Source organism: Pezoporus flaviventris, unplaced genomic scaffold (assembly GCF_033815535.1).
Source record: "Pezoporus flaviventris isolate CSIRO_AGI_PZ_B2104156 unplaced genomic scaffold, CSIRO_AGI_Pfla_v1 ptg000009l, whole genome shotgun sequence".
NCBI lineage: Eukaryota > Metazoa > Chordata > Aves > Psittaciformes > Psittacidae > Pezoporus > Pezoporus flaviventris.
The window spans coordinates 4,555,402-4,570,368 of NW_026892557.1; the positions used below are offsets into that span (position 1 = coordinate 4,555,402).

Here is a 14,967-nt window from a genome sequence, read left to right on the forward strand (position 1 = left end):
AAGCAGGCTCTGAGCTCGGTCCCTGAAGGCTGCTGCTGTCAGATGGGAGTGATGCTGCAAGGAGCCAAAGAAACTGCCCTGGCCAAAAGTGGGGCCGTGCTCCTGCCTGCATCCCAGCTTCTGCACCTCGCAGAGGAATCCATACTGGAGAAGCTGGCAGTTTGCTTTTCACAGTGAGAATGAGACCAGCATCCTCTGGCCTTGCTACAGCCAGGCTTTTGGGCAACCTGAGCTTGATACCACCTTTAACACTTGTTGCTGATGAAGGCTTTCCTCTACCTCAGCATGACGCAGGCCATCCCAGGACGTGCCTGGGAACAGGCATCAGCCCTAGGGATCTATATTTCCACGGAGGAAAGAGCTGCTTCCATCTTCATGGATCACTGGCAGCAAAACTTCTGCTGCTGGAAGGATACAGGAGTTTGAGAAGGGACAGTTTCAGCCTCTCCAAAGAGCCTGAGCACCACTGAATCATCACAATCTTGTTGTCTGTCCTCTTCTTTTTCTTGTATTCATCTGAAGCAGTTCACTTAGCTATCAAGGCTAAACAAGGAATCTATGAGGACCATATGCTCCCAGCTACGTTGCAGGAGCCCAGGACTAATTCCGATCTTGAGCCTGTCTTCGGGCCATCTGTTCGCAGGATCGCACAAGACAATGTGTCATTATGGCTGGGAATTTGCATAACTGCTGTGGAGGAATTGTGCCCAACTCTATTCATACCCACCACAATGAGTTTTCTCACGCTGCAGGAAGGGGGCAGGAATTCCACGTGAAGCCAATGAGCATCACAGCCGCGTTTCCCACGAGGGGCCCGGGAACAGGCTGAGCATCCATGGGACACCGGCAATGCCACCCCCTCTGTCCTTCTTCCCCATCCGCCACGCTTTCAGCTGCGATCTGGCATGCAGAAGCCAACCCACACTGAAGGGCTGAGCTTCCAGCTGCTGCCACTCCACCTTCCCTGCGAGGTTAATGCATTAATTCTCCCGGCTGTGGCAACAAAAGCTTAAATAACCGTGTAAATAATACATTGCAGCAAAGGCTGGAGGAGTGACACCGCGCTCGCTGCAGCCCTGGGCCCTCTCCCTCCGTATCAGCTGCAGAGGATGCGATGGCAGCAAGAGATAGAGCCAAAATCCCCCAGCAGACACGCGGCCTCCTCACAACAGGTAGAAACCTGAGGAATCCAACCCCCCTCTCGCTGCATCCTTCCAATTCCTCGTACCAAGCCCCAGCCGGAGCAGCCAGAGGAAGGGAGGCTGCAAGGCTTCAGCCCCAGCTCCGCTCCACCTCCCCTTGGCAAGCGGGAGAGCCAGCCTGGAAAGCCTCGCCCGAGGCTTCATCATCTCCAGAAGCACAATAGCCCTTTAACGATAATTACAGGCTTTCCGGCAGCTTTGTTGTTCCGTGGGGCTGGGACGTTTTTGGTAGCAATAGGTGCTGTTTAAGTACTTGAAAGTATGGCACTTAGCAGATGTCTTGGGGTAAATGGTAGGTTAAGCCACATCGAGAGCACCGGCGGAATGAGCGCTAATTTACGCTCACATGATTCAATTTGCATGGTTAATTCTATTTAAAGCAAACATCCCGCACCCGCCGGAGCTCCGAGAGAGCCATCGCTCTCATTTTGTCTTCTCTGCAACACTTTGGAGAACAAAATGGTCGGGATAATAGAACTAGTGAACATTTATGTGCCCCGGGGGGGGGGGGGGACTTCCATAAACACGCTCCCCCTGAGAAGCACCGGCCGTACCTGCACAAAGCCTCCCACTGCAGGCACAGCCACCATGAGGAGGTTAAATGAGTGTCCTTCAGCCATGGCTATTGCTCCATCAGTCTGAGCACGCTGCAGATGGGGCTGCTCCCACCAGCCCACGGGGTTCTCACTGCCTGTGACACACCAAGAGCACCCAGCCTCCTGCAAGAAGGCACCAAGCAGACAATAAACCCTCCCTCTTGCACCTGCAAGCCAAGACATGCATCTTTCACTTCAGTTTAGTCATGTGGGTAACAATACATGCAATTGAAACATCTCTAATTTGTTCCCAATTAGGATTCTGGAAAACTCATCACAGCACCATGGCTCTTTGCCATCTGGGTGTTGTTTGACCTGTTCTGCACCACCTGGGATTTCCCCCTCAGACTGATGCTGGGAGGATGGAAGGCAGTGGCTGCGTTTGCTTTTCAGCATCAATATTGCTTCTTAGCTGAATAACAGCAATTCTTCATCGCAGTGCCTCAAGTTCTGCGGGGAGCAGAAGGCCTGTGAACGCCCTGGATGAGCGGAAAAGCATAAATTACCTCGGAGATAATAAACCCAATGTAAACAGTATTTACAGCTCATTAGAGCGGTGATGCTGTGCACGCAGGGCAACCCGCGCAGCCAGGAGCCGGAAGAGGAAGGCGTTTGCCCGTTCTTCCCTTCCAGCCTGAGAAAGGAGACAGCAGAACGTTGGAAGAGCCCCCAAGCGCTGTCCTACAGGATACTCACACCAGCACAGGGTGTGCTTTTCCTCTCACAGGGCCGAGGAGAAGCGCTGCGTCACGCCGGCAGCCCGAGCACAGGCATGATTTGGGAATTACAGGCGTCGAGCACTCAAAAGCAAGGATCAGAGGAAATATTTCACAACCAACCAACGGGGCTGAAATCTTTCCAACTGAGAACAAATTTGCAAGACTCCAAGCTGGCGTCTGGACTGTTTGTGAGCAGTGAAAGGAACCAAATGCAACAAATGAATTGCTCGCTGCAAAGCGGCTCAAGAAACTACCCAGTAATACCAACCTCCTGCAAATTGCTAGGTAACTACGCTGAGCAGAGCCAAAAATAAGCCCTCCTGTGACTTGTGCTGACAGTGTTTGGAAGAGTGAAATAACAGCGCTTCAGCATGGCACGGGGCATGGGCTCTGCAGAGCAGCACCAAACAGCTCCATCCATGGCACCAAGGGATGGGTGGGCAATGCACCCATCAGTCTCCAACAGCTCCAGGCTCCTTTGGGTGGGAATGGGGAAGAACGATACATGGACATTTGTGATAATGGCAAAAAAAAAAGGAGCTCTTGGGGTCCTTCCTAAATCAAGCGATGCTGGAGGGACCCCTGCCCCAACCCGCAGCTTCCAGCCCATGCACCCCCACTGCACTGACTGTGGTGGCAAATCCTTCAGGAACATAGCGTTCACCAGGGATATAAATAATAACACCCAGCCATCTCTCAGGTACTTCTTGAGAAATGTCGTATTGTTGCCATGGAAGTTTAGGAAATATCCTGATTAAATCAAAAAGGCACCATAAATTGCCGAAGTTGGAATTCTCCGGGATGAAAAAAGAAGCAATTTTGTACCCTGTCAGCAGAATGTAAATGAACGGGCTGGATGAATTAGTGCACGATAAACTTTTTAACGGCGAAGTTACAATTTAAAGCAGCAGCAGGAGCTGGGGAATGATTTAAGATTTATAAAAACAAAAAGGTAGCAGCACTCTAACACCATTCAATTATGGCCTGCACCATTATCCATCAGCATCTTCTACCATCTTGTGGGATCAGACATCTTCCTTCCACAGTGCCAAGAGGGTTGTGTTCCCAATGCCTCCTGGCTCGCTGTGCCTGGCATGGGACCGTGACACTGCCCCAGTCCTGCAGCCCCAGTTTGGCTTCTGGCAGAGGTTTTTGCCGAGCTGTGCATTGACCAGGCGTGAGCAAACAGACATTCACATGGGAAAGGCGCTGGGATGGACCTGGGGAAGAGCAGCCACTTCACCGGGCACTACTGCGAGCACAAAGGGGCTCCCTGCAAAGGCAGAGCCAGGAGATGCTCAGCTGGGAACATCCGTCCCACAAGTCCCTGCCTGTCCCCAATTCGGGGCTGAGCCCCCAGCACATCCCTGTGCGCAGCCCAGAGATTTCCTCTAATTGCTTCGCGCAGCTTTATCAGTGCCACGCCATTCCCCCGGTGCCTCCTGCTCCGCATAATGGGATTAGCCACAGCCCCCGACAAGCTCCGAATAACAATGGGCTTGGTTTTGTTTTCGGTAACCACAATGACTCTGCTGATCCGAGCGATTAAGGCTGCTCCGTGGAGAGAAACGGGTTGATGGCTGCATCATCCAGGTCCCTGATCCTTTACTTCTGCTGCAGAGGTGGGAACACCGCGTGCTGCAGGACGGATTCCCACTGCTCCAGCAACGAGGCTCCGCAGGGACTTATCTGGCCTTGCCTCGGATGCTATTCTGGGAAGTTGGCAGAGCACCATCCAGCTCCACTGGTCCTCCCACAGGCCTGGCAGGGTCGGGGCTGCGGATGCTCGGAGGTCCCACATCGCATCCCAGATTAAAAGCACAGCCCATGGCTGAGCTTCTGCATTTCCCGTGGAGAAAGGCACCGTGTCCTCTATGAAGAGCTCGGCAACGCCACCATGGCAGCAGCCAGCAGTGCGGCAGGATGAAATTAGTCACAGGAAAAGCCCTGCCTCTGATCTGGTGGCTGAGGCACCAGCACCGTGCAGGAGCGTAGCTGGGAGGTTTGTGGATGCCTCTTTGCACCCTTACACAGGCTTGGTCTCCTTGTACTTGGGGATATTTCCAGTCCACCGCACCCCACTGCATGGTGCTGTGGGGTGGTTCACTCAGCAGAAGGGATGCAGAGCATCTCCCCCATCACTTGGCATTCCACATGCAGCCTCTTCAGCTCCGCCACTGCAGAACCGGCGGCACAGCGGGTGGTCTCACTCAGGGCCAGAGGTGATGACAACAGCGCTGAAATACAGCCACAACCATTTGATCATCCCTCTCATCTCTCATCCCCAAGAGCGCTGGATGCTCTAATGAGGCTCCTCCAGGGCAGTTCAAGGCAAACACACCCCCCCACCCTTCCATGAGCCGGCCTCCACACCAACCCAGCCTCCTCTGCAGGGAGCCGGGCACACCGAGGCTTCTCACAGCGGTCACTTGGTGGTAAATGGCCACATGGAGCCAGTTTCACACTTGTCCTGAGGGTCTCATCCTCCACTGCAGCTGCTGCCATCGGTCAGTCGGTATCAGTCAGTCCGGCCATCGCTCCCACAAGCCCCAGCCCTGGGTGCTGGCTTCGTGGGATGCTGGTGGGAAAGCTGCTCCGGCAGCACCACGGAGCACAAGCGATGCCATGAGTCAGTAATTGCAGAACTCATTTTTAGACAGCGCTGCAAATGTGCCTATTAACATCAGCTCGCATCTCCTCCGAGTGATTTACCTGTTTCATTTTATTCACCGAATTAAACACAAAAATAGCAGGATCAGTGCAGACCACTGCTATCGACCTGCGAGGAGCAAGCACATCCATCACTCCTCCAACCCATCACCCTCCTCGCTCCCGTGCAGCATCAGGAGCAGAATGAGGTGCCTGCCCTAGGCAGGTCACTGGCTGTGGATGGGACATTGGGTTCCACGGATGCCTGTCTGCCTCCCAGAGAGCCAGACATCACCGGGAGTGATTATTTGAAGAACAAGGCCCTTTGTTGTCCCATTCGTGACATCTCTCATAGCATGCCTGGGACATTAAAGTTCTTCTAAATCATTGCTGGGTATAATATTTTGCCACTGATACTGCACATAATATTCGTGTTTGATACTTGCCTGTTATCTAATGGTACTCTGTAAAATTACAGTGACACTAATGCTTACCACCCTTATTGAATGGAAAAATCAAATTAAAGATGAAGTATCATCGATTTTGTTACGGGCTCCAAGGTGCCAGGGAGTCAATTGACCTTTCTTGAAAAAACAAGGAAGTAGAGATGTTTCTGTTGCTTTTTATCACCTTCCTCATGCTTATAGTAGCTTCTTTGGGGGGTTATTTCCTGCCTCCCTACGTTACTGTTGGTTTTCTTCTGTAAAGGCACAACACAACCAGAGTGCTACAACCTGGGGGCAAAATAGGACAATTCTCCACAAAAAGATGAGGACAAAGATGGCGAGAACCACTCACAAATGTACAATCTAGGGTGAAAAAACCCAGCAAGCAGCTTGCAGAACCACAGCTCATTCCCCATGCTTTGCACAGGGCTCTGGATCTCAGCCCCAAGGCACCAGGATGAGCACCTACAGCATCCAGTGCATCCCTGGGCCCTGGCTTCATGCTGCGTGGTGTGGAAAGCTAAACCCATGCTAAGGCATCGCTAAGCCCTGGAAGTGGAAGCTGCTGCTACCACTTCCAACCCTCTCACAGAGCCCGAGAACAACCTCCTACATGAGAACACTCCTAGCAAAGTAATGATGCTGGAAATTCATGACAAAACGCAACAAGGAGGGGTAACTTTGTTATCAGGATTTGCACCCCTTGACAGTCAAACTTTCCTCTTATTACAGATGGAAAACTGTTTTTTTCCTCATGAATGGCCTGAGGCTCTACAAATGTGATTAAAGATGGAACAACTGCTGGAGGACTCATGCGTATCGAGAGCAGGTGCAGCATGCCATTGAACTGAGTGCCAGCACCTACCAGCAGGCACAGCCTGTGACTGGGAGCTGTGTGCTGATGCCATGGCATGACTGGAGCTCCAAGGAGGAAAAGCAGCTTCATGCCATGCAACCAGAACCATGCAGCCTCGAGCAAACCACTGAGACAGCCTCCACCTGCATTCCCCATCGCACCGCTCTCCATCCTCCTACCTTTCATCACCCATCCTCGCCTCTTGGGACTGCAGCAGGTCCTGCTTCTTGCTCTCGTCTTGTGGAGCATCTGGAGAGGAGGTGGAGTCCTTGCGGGTGCCTCCTGCAATAAAAGGGTCACCTCTGAATCTGATGATGCCAGCACAAATGTCCCGAGCACCCAACTTTGGCTCCGTGTTGTTTCCTTCTTCAGGCTCCCGTCCCCAGCATGCAGAATGAGACTGCTCCCTCATTAAATGGAGGGCAGCTTTATCACTGCTGATTGCATTAACCTAATAATACCTGCGTCAGGCAATCAGAAAAGAGACTGGAAGGTTTTCTGTTTGTTTGGTTTTTTAAATAAAGGCTGGTCCATGAAGTATTGATTAGATTAGAGGATTAAATTAAGCAGTGACTCAATCAAGTGCAGAGGCTTGCAAGGGAGTCTATATGCAGAACACCAATACAAAGGCCACACAAAGAGAATTCAGAAGGCTTTGGAGCCCAGCAAAGACAAAGCACACACCATGGAGAAGAGCAAGGTGCAACACAGCCAAGAGGTAGAGCATCCTTCATGCCACTACAGCCCATCATATACACCAACAGAGCTTCCTGCTGTCAGAGGGAATCCAGAGGAAACCCTGCACTTCTGACACAGCCCGTTTTCTCCCTACAGTTAACGCCATACACAGCTTTATCCCATTTCCCCCCTGCATTTCCAAGCTCCCTCCCTGTGGATGGGTTTTCTTTGATTTCCCTACTGGGGAGGGCCCGGCTGTAGGTTTCCATGGGGCACAGGGAGGCTGCACGTCACGGCTCCGGAACCCTGTGATCCTGGGAATGTGGGAGTCCATGCGCGCCTTCCATGGAGTGTCATTATAAGCTGTTAAAGTGATTTCTCAGTGGTGATGCTGAGAAACTGTTGCTTCTATTTTTCCTCACTCTCCAAGCAAATTCTGATCCCGCACCAGAGATGAAAGCTGCACCATGAGGGGATGCAGGAAGCTGCTTGTTGTGGTTATCAGCTTCTCGTCTCCTCCAGGCTGGGTCAGCTTTACTTGGACTGAAATTGTCACCAGAAGACAAAAAAAGATCATCTTTCAGCTGGTATAAGTTGGCAGATCCCAGCTGAAGTTAATGAACTGATTTTAGCTTACATCACCCAAGTACCTCACTGGAAACTGTCATAGCCAGACTAAGAAATGATCCAGGAACTTTTTCTTCCTGATAAAACCAAGATCAAGGGGCTTTTTTTGAGCTTTATAATGAAATAAATATTGATGCCTCTTTGCTTTACATAAGCCTGGGAAGGATGCACAAGGCAGCAGCCCAAGCTCTCCGGCGCTTCCCACCCTGCCCCAGGCGCAATCCCAGCTCTCCCACAATATCATTCATGGAAGGGCTGGATTTGGACATTCCCTTGGGCTGTCCAGCGGCTGCTCCATTAATCCCACGAGGGACAGTGCAGCACACAGCGGCAGCACTTGAGACTCCCAGGAGCTCCAGATGCCCACCCCAGGACCCCGGCTCAGCGGGTTCCAGGCACCAAACCAAGCGGCAGAGGAGTACCGGCAGCCCGGTGATGCGAAGGAGCTGTCTGCGGCGTGAGGAGGAGCAGGTTAGCTCAGCGCTGGTGCGTTCTCCATGCTGCTGCTGGGGAATAAACGCATCTGACAGGCGGCAGGCGATGCCAGCCAAGTCTCTGGAGCAGCCGGGATTCCCCATCACATAAATGAAGATTAGCAATAGGCCAGAGGCTGACATGCCACTGCCTGGGGCCGGTGCCGCTCTGCAGACCAGGAGCAAACCAGAGCTGATGAGCATCATGGTGCTGCTCAACCCGGGTTCCTGCAGTGCCACTGAGAGAAGTGCTCAAGAAAGAGCTCGGGGACACGCTGTGCTCCACGGCCATTCCGACTCGGAGGCCCACGTCCGTAATTAGGAAGCTGCTTGCGTTTTCAGTGCAGTAACCCCTAAGTCACCTGGGGCGATGAACCTGCTCCCTGTGTCAGGGAGGGCATGGGGTGAAATGGGCAGAGGACAAGGAGCCAAGAGCATCCTCCAGAAGCGATTCTCTTGGGCCGCTGGTGACACAAAACCAACCTGGGTCACATCTCTTTCTGTGCCTCATCCAGCCTGGCACACGTCAGCAGCACCACACTCCCCTTTTAACACAGACACCCGTTTACAGTCTTGATGCCTGGCCTGGAACCACGTTCCTTTTTACCATGACTTGAAAGGAGAATGATGTTTTATACCAACTTCCCATTTTAGTTTCCAGGGTATTAAGAAATGAAACATTAATGGAATGGAAAAAACGAGCGGAGCGTTCAGCTACTATTTACCAAATTGTTCCTGTTCATCTCCAGGAGAGGAGGAAAAAATAGGAGCAAGAATAAATCTGTGCCTAGAAACATACCATTTCTCCAGTGCATGCATGGCTGACAGCCGCTAAGTACGAATGGATAAATATTTTATGTACTTTAATTTCCTCATCTACGAGCTTGATGTTCTGAGCCTCTCTTTGCTTTATTTTGCTACTTCATAAATGTTAAAAGCGTTTATCCTCTTATTCTTTCCAACACAAGGAAGACTTTTGCCAGTCTCTGCTCCTGTTCCATTTGCTTTCATCTCTCTATTAGCATAGCAGAATAGCACATCACCTGCAGGTTTCTCCCTTCAGTAATTCCTCCTTTCTGTTGTTTTCCTCCTTCCTTTGGTTGCATCCTTATCGCCTGCACTCCCATCTCTGGATTATTCAGGAGCCAGAGTGTTTGCACGTGTTTTGTCCCAGCTGCTCATTGAACCCTACAGCCTATTGAGAGCCAGCTTGGCTTTTTCCTGTGGTTATTTCACTTCCCCTTTTATGATTGTCTCCTTTCCCTTGCTATGCCATCCCATTTTTCCCCCTCTCTGTTCCCCAGCTCCCACAACTCCTGCATGCCGTGGCCATGGTGCTGGGCATTTTATCCATCTTGTATTGGTCCTTCTTTCAAGGAAAAGATAGCTTCTGGAACATTCCCACTTCCGTATTCCTTCAGGAAGAGATAGCAGCATTCACATCAGCTCCCATGGCCAAGAGCTGCTGCCCTCACCAGTGTCCGGTCAGAACTGACACCAGGCTCAGTTCTCCTGGGAGGGAGCTGCTGTTGGGAGCATCCCACCAGTTGGGAATGCTGGGACATCACTGGGCTGCAGCTTTCCTTTGAGCTGCCCCAGAGCCTCAAAGAGCTTCTGGCAGCTCTGCAATGCCACAGCAACACCAAGGCAAAAAACCTCCCTGCAACTAAAAGGTTTAATCCTTCCTAAATGGGGCAGTAGCAGGAAAAGAGGGCCGATGGGTGAGGACTGATGTCACCACGCTGAGCGACAGGGGAAAGCAATAACAGAGAAAGGGGAGCATGAACACGGATTAATCACAGGCAGAGCTCAATAGGAAGGTCTCAAGGTGGGGTAAGATAAGCGGAAATACCTCCCAAAGTGGATAACTGTCAGGAATTTGGGGCGTTACCGGCACCGCCTGCGTGCCGGAGCTCCGGTGCTGCCTTAGCCTTTCCTGGCGATTTGCTAAATTTATTCTTCTGCAGTTCCTAACGAAATTCAAAGCTCATCATCACCCAGTGGGTTATTTCCATTTGTCTGCTTTAGAAGTGGTTTTAGAAAGCCTCAGATACTTTTAATTAGCTTTAAATTTCTCAGCTCCTTCCCTCAACCTGTGATTACTGTTTAGCAGAACCGGGTCTGCTGCCTTCCCTCCCTCCTCAGGGCTAAAAAATTCCAGTTTTCTCCACACCAGCCATTGCTTCTGAGAAATTTGCAGTTGTGAGTCTGGTTCTTGAGGTGCCTTTTCTTTGCCCATCACAACCTAATGGTACTGGAGCTCAGGATGCAGGGAATGCTCTGCTCTTCCACAAAACCCCTCCTCACAGGCAGCTGGGGGGGGGGGTATTTCAGGAGACTCTTCCCCACTTCCCAGGTAGCTAAAGCAGAATTCCAGCAGCACTCAGTTAACCTGTTCACCAGCAACCGGCACATCAGAGCCTGGACCACTCCTACAGCCAGGGCCATGCTCTGTGCTGTCCCTGCCCTCACCCAACCCAGCCAAGAGCCCATCGCATCCCACTCCCACCTGCTGGTCGCCAGGGATTCAGAGGCTCATCTGAAGCAAGCCCATTCATTTTAATGGAATCATAGAATCCCAGGGATGGGGCAGCCACAGCTTCTCTGGGCACCCTGTGCCAGCGCCTCAGCACCCTCACAGGGAAGAGCTTCTGCCTAAGAGCTCATCTCAGTCTCCCCTCTGGCAGGGTAAAGCCATTCCCCTTGGCCTGTCCCAAGCCCCTCTCCAGGTTTCCTGCAGCCCCTTCAGGCACTGGAGCTGCTCTCAGGTCTCCCCTTCAGGAGCCTTCTCTTCTCCAGGCTGCCCCAGCCCAGCTCTCTCAGCCTTGATCTCCAGCCCCCAGTCAACAGGAGCTTTGGGCATATCAGAGGCACAAGGACTCACAGAGCATCCCTGGAGCAGGTTGAGCAGCACCCACCTCCATTCACACATGTACCAACCCCTGCGTGTGCCCAGCACGTGTCCATCCAGCACCATCACGGTCTGCATGGGATTAAGCTCAGAGATGCCTGGCAGTGCTCATCACCGAGACAAGCCCTGCCACTGAGAACTGGCTTGGATTCCAGGAGCTGTGCGTGCCTTTGTGCCAACTGCGAGCGCTGTCAATGTGCAGGAATAGTCAAATCCGATTACTATGGAAAATATGCAGGGAGGGGAGCATGGTGTGAGCTGACACAATGTGTTAAGGTGCTACCCTGGGCTTGACTGCTTTCTGACTGTTATAAATCCCACAGCAGTAAAGAAAGAGATACATATCCAAGGGTTATTATTGCCATAAGCCCTTCCGCTTGAAATAGATTTGTCACAAGAGCTCTAGATATGAAGTTTCCCTGCAAATGAATAGGCCCTTTCACAAGGGGGGGTTGCATCCTGTCTGTCCTGTGGGAAAAGGTAAAACCATTCCAGCTTTATTCAGACCAAGCCCTCCTGCACACAGACATTGGTATCACTGGTACTCGCACCCAAAGCGATAGCCAGGGAGCTGAGCACAGCCATGCAGGCTCTGGGACAAACACTGGTGAGGAGGAGGCTCCCCTTGCATTTATCAGCAGTGGAAAGGGGACAGAGAAAAGGACAAGAAGCAGCACCAGCATCTTCCAGGGGACCCATAAAGAAGCAGAACTAAAGCCATGGCAGGCTGCTGAGGTGTGCACTAAGCCCCATGTCCCCGCCCCTCCTAAAGCCAGGCCAATTAATGATCCATATTAATAATCCTGCCCCAGAAAACCCAGACAGGAGCTGCAATCAGAGCAAGATCTCCACAGGAGCAGCCCTGCAAGCTTGATTTCATGGCATGCAAGGGGCAAGACTCACTGCCAGTCAGTTTGCACAGTCCTTTCCTCAACTATGGGCTGCAGGATGAGGCACGGTAGCTTAAAGAGCACTCCCAAATCCTCTGAGGCAAGTCACATCACTGACATGTTTGATAATAACAGTTAATTACCCCTTTATTGCACTGAGCCACCACAAACGGGAGAGTGCACCCAGTTCTCCATGATACACTTACAGATAGTGATGGTAAGTAGAGGAGACAAGAGGCACCACGCTCGTCAAGGCAGGGAGCAGCACATCCCTCCTCAGAAGGGCCCTGGGCACTGCTGTCAAAGCAATAATAGCAACCACAGAGCAATTTGCTACCCTAGAACAAATGATACCTGCTAATGTAAAGGCATTTCACTTCCCCTCCGAGTAATTACCTTTCTGAGTCTTGTAAAAGGGCTGTTGAAGACTTGTTTATCCAAGCAATAAGCAGTGCATCTTCTCTTCCGCTCCCCGAGCACGGTGACAGAGCATAACCAGCCCCTTACCTCAGACAAAATGCTGCCGAGCTGCCCAAAGGGGGGTTTTAAAGCCTGAGGCCTGATTAACAAAGTGGAAAAACCTGTTTATAGCTCAAAAAAGACATGGAGAAATCACTGCAGATCAGCCCCAATGGGCCCAGGCTGGCAGAGCTGGGGGTAGATTCAAGTTTGTGTTAAGTAGACGCATCCTGTATTTGCTTCTAGCGTTTCTGGATGCTGCATGACTGCAGGATCTCCCTTTGGGAGATGAGGAGGAACCCTAAAACCCACCCAGATGCTAACATGAATGCAGGTGGAGTTACTAAACCTGTGAACAGCCACGTGGGTGTGAGAGACACGATGGGGAAGGACAGATGCACCTCCTTTGGTTTGGGAGGGCTCATTTAAGGGCAAACAGACTAAAATCTATCTCTCACTGGGGGAAAAGTATTGATAAAAGGTAAAAAATAGAGCTCTGTAAAAAGAGAGCAGCCAGAGGAGCTGCTGTATGGAAAAGGGATGGAAAAACCAGGCGGGGTGCTGTGGTCATGACAGGGACGGGCAGCGCACGAGGGCGGTTTTGTCCACGGAATCCGTGCTCTGCTTTGAGGCTTTAAAAGCTCTTTAACACGAGAGGAGCTTTGACGGACCCAGCATTTCCAAAGAGGAACGTGGTGTAAGGCCAGAAACAGTTTCCTCTACACGGTCAGCTCCTTGGCAGAGCCGTGTCTTGTACTTGTGCACCCAAAGGTGCTCTTAACCCCAGAGGAGGAGGGGAAGTGGGGCTGATGCAGGGTGAGCACCCAGCAAAGGGCAGCTGGGAGCAGTGGATTTAAGTGTTTTCCTCCCTAGTGAGGAGGAATTTGTTCCTCCGGAAAGGCTAAGGACAAGGAGGGAGAGCTTCAAAGTTCCTCCCGAAGCCACCGAAGCAGAATTTTAATGGGGAAGCAAACAAAAATATGAAAGTGAATAGAACAAACAGGGATAAATAATTCATGAGCATGAAAGTGAAGAAAGGGAAGTTAACCGAAACAAAGGGAACCACGCGTTTCCCACAGATGAGGTAGCTTGATCAAAGCTCTTGCGAAACTAAAGCCGAAGGCTGAGCACCCTGCTGGGGGGATGAACACCGCGGCTTTGATAGCGCCCTGCGGGTGGCCACGGGTGCGCATTGGGTGCTCCCCGGCCCGTGGGTAGCCTGGGCTTGGGGTGCTCCCTCCCTTGTGCATCATCCGGGATGCACCTCGGGTCTGGGGAATGCAGTGGGAAGCCGGTCAGGTGTACGGTACCCATGGAGAGCCGCTGTTTCACTGACACCTTTGATACCTCCCACAATAAACTTGATTGTTGTCAGAATCAAAAGGACGACTACCCCCTGCATCCCAAAGGGATGCTGCTGTCCAGTGATGCTAACAGCCTCCGGGCTCGGCCCTGCTGGGTGGTTTTGGGAGGCTGCTCCCTCCACCAACGGAGAAATATTGCAGCACTAAACTCAATGTTCAGGTTTCCACTGCCCCCGGGGTGCTGCACAGCAGCATCTCACTTACAGTAACTCCCTTTTATGTGTTACCTCCCTACCTCTGCTGCCTTGGAGATAAATCCTCAGGAAAACCTTGTGCCACGCTCCAGGATCCAGCAATGGCACTCGGGGCTGGTGTGACCAGTGGCCAGAAGCACCTTCACCCCTCAACCGGGTGCCCCTCGCTGCCCTCCCGGTGAGCGAGTCACCCCAATGAATCACTGCTCCCTGCCACTTGCCTTCCAATCTCCCTCCGTTGGGTAAATGAAAGACAAACTCCGCTGGGCCCAGGCAAACGGCTTCTCCTTAAATATTTTAGAGCCATTAACCTCTGGCCGCGCTCGGCGCCATCCAGCAGGTAATTGAAATGGCTCTGCCTAAGCAGAATTTTTGTGAGATCAATTATTTACTTCCAGCAGAAGGGTCTGGCTTCAGGCTTATTTATGATGCAGCTGTTGCTACCACCAGCTTCCTCAGCCGTGTTTATTCCAAAGCAGATAAAAGCTGGCTGATTGGAGATAAAGTTCTTGATTTTTCCAAAGTGCCGGATTGATCTTGTTGGCCACACTTGGAAATTGGGAGGCAATGGTTTCATTACGCTGTTGTCTTCCCTCTGTTGCTGTTCTGCAAATAAGCTACGCACGGCGAGCCGCCTAAAACTGGGGAAAGGAGCCGGTACGGAGATGGGAAAACCCGCTTTGCCAAGCAGAGCCCGAACCAGCCACAGCCACAGGATCCCCATCCTAGAGCTGCTCCCCTTTGGGGAGCATGGGAAGCGCCTGTGTCTGCCTCAGAAGGAGCAGGGAAGTTAAACCAGATCTTTCTTTTCATTAAGAATACAATTACTAAGGAAAGGCTAAAGGAAAAGGGGGGAAATGCATCAATAAGAGGAGACAATGTGGGACTCAATGAGCCTGGCTT

At 51.7% G+C, this 14,967-nt stretch overlaps 1 long non-coding RNA gene across 1 annotated transcript; it reads right to left on the reverse strand.

Annotated features, from left to right (window-relative positions):
* Positions 1-2,150: 2,150 nt before the first annotated feature.
* Positions 2,151-12,565, reverse strand: LOC133267614 (uncharacterized). Its single transcript, XR_009742818.1, has 3 exons — positions 12,444-12,565; positions 6,648-6,750; positions 2,151-2,277 (listed from the first exon to the last, which is right to left on the reverse strand). It is a non-coding gene; the product is annotated as an uncharacterized LOC133267614 (long non-coding RNA).
* Positions 12,566-14,967: the final 2,402 nt, after the last annotated feature.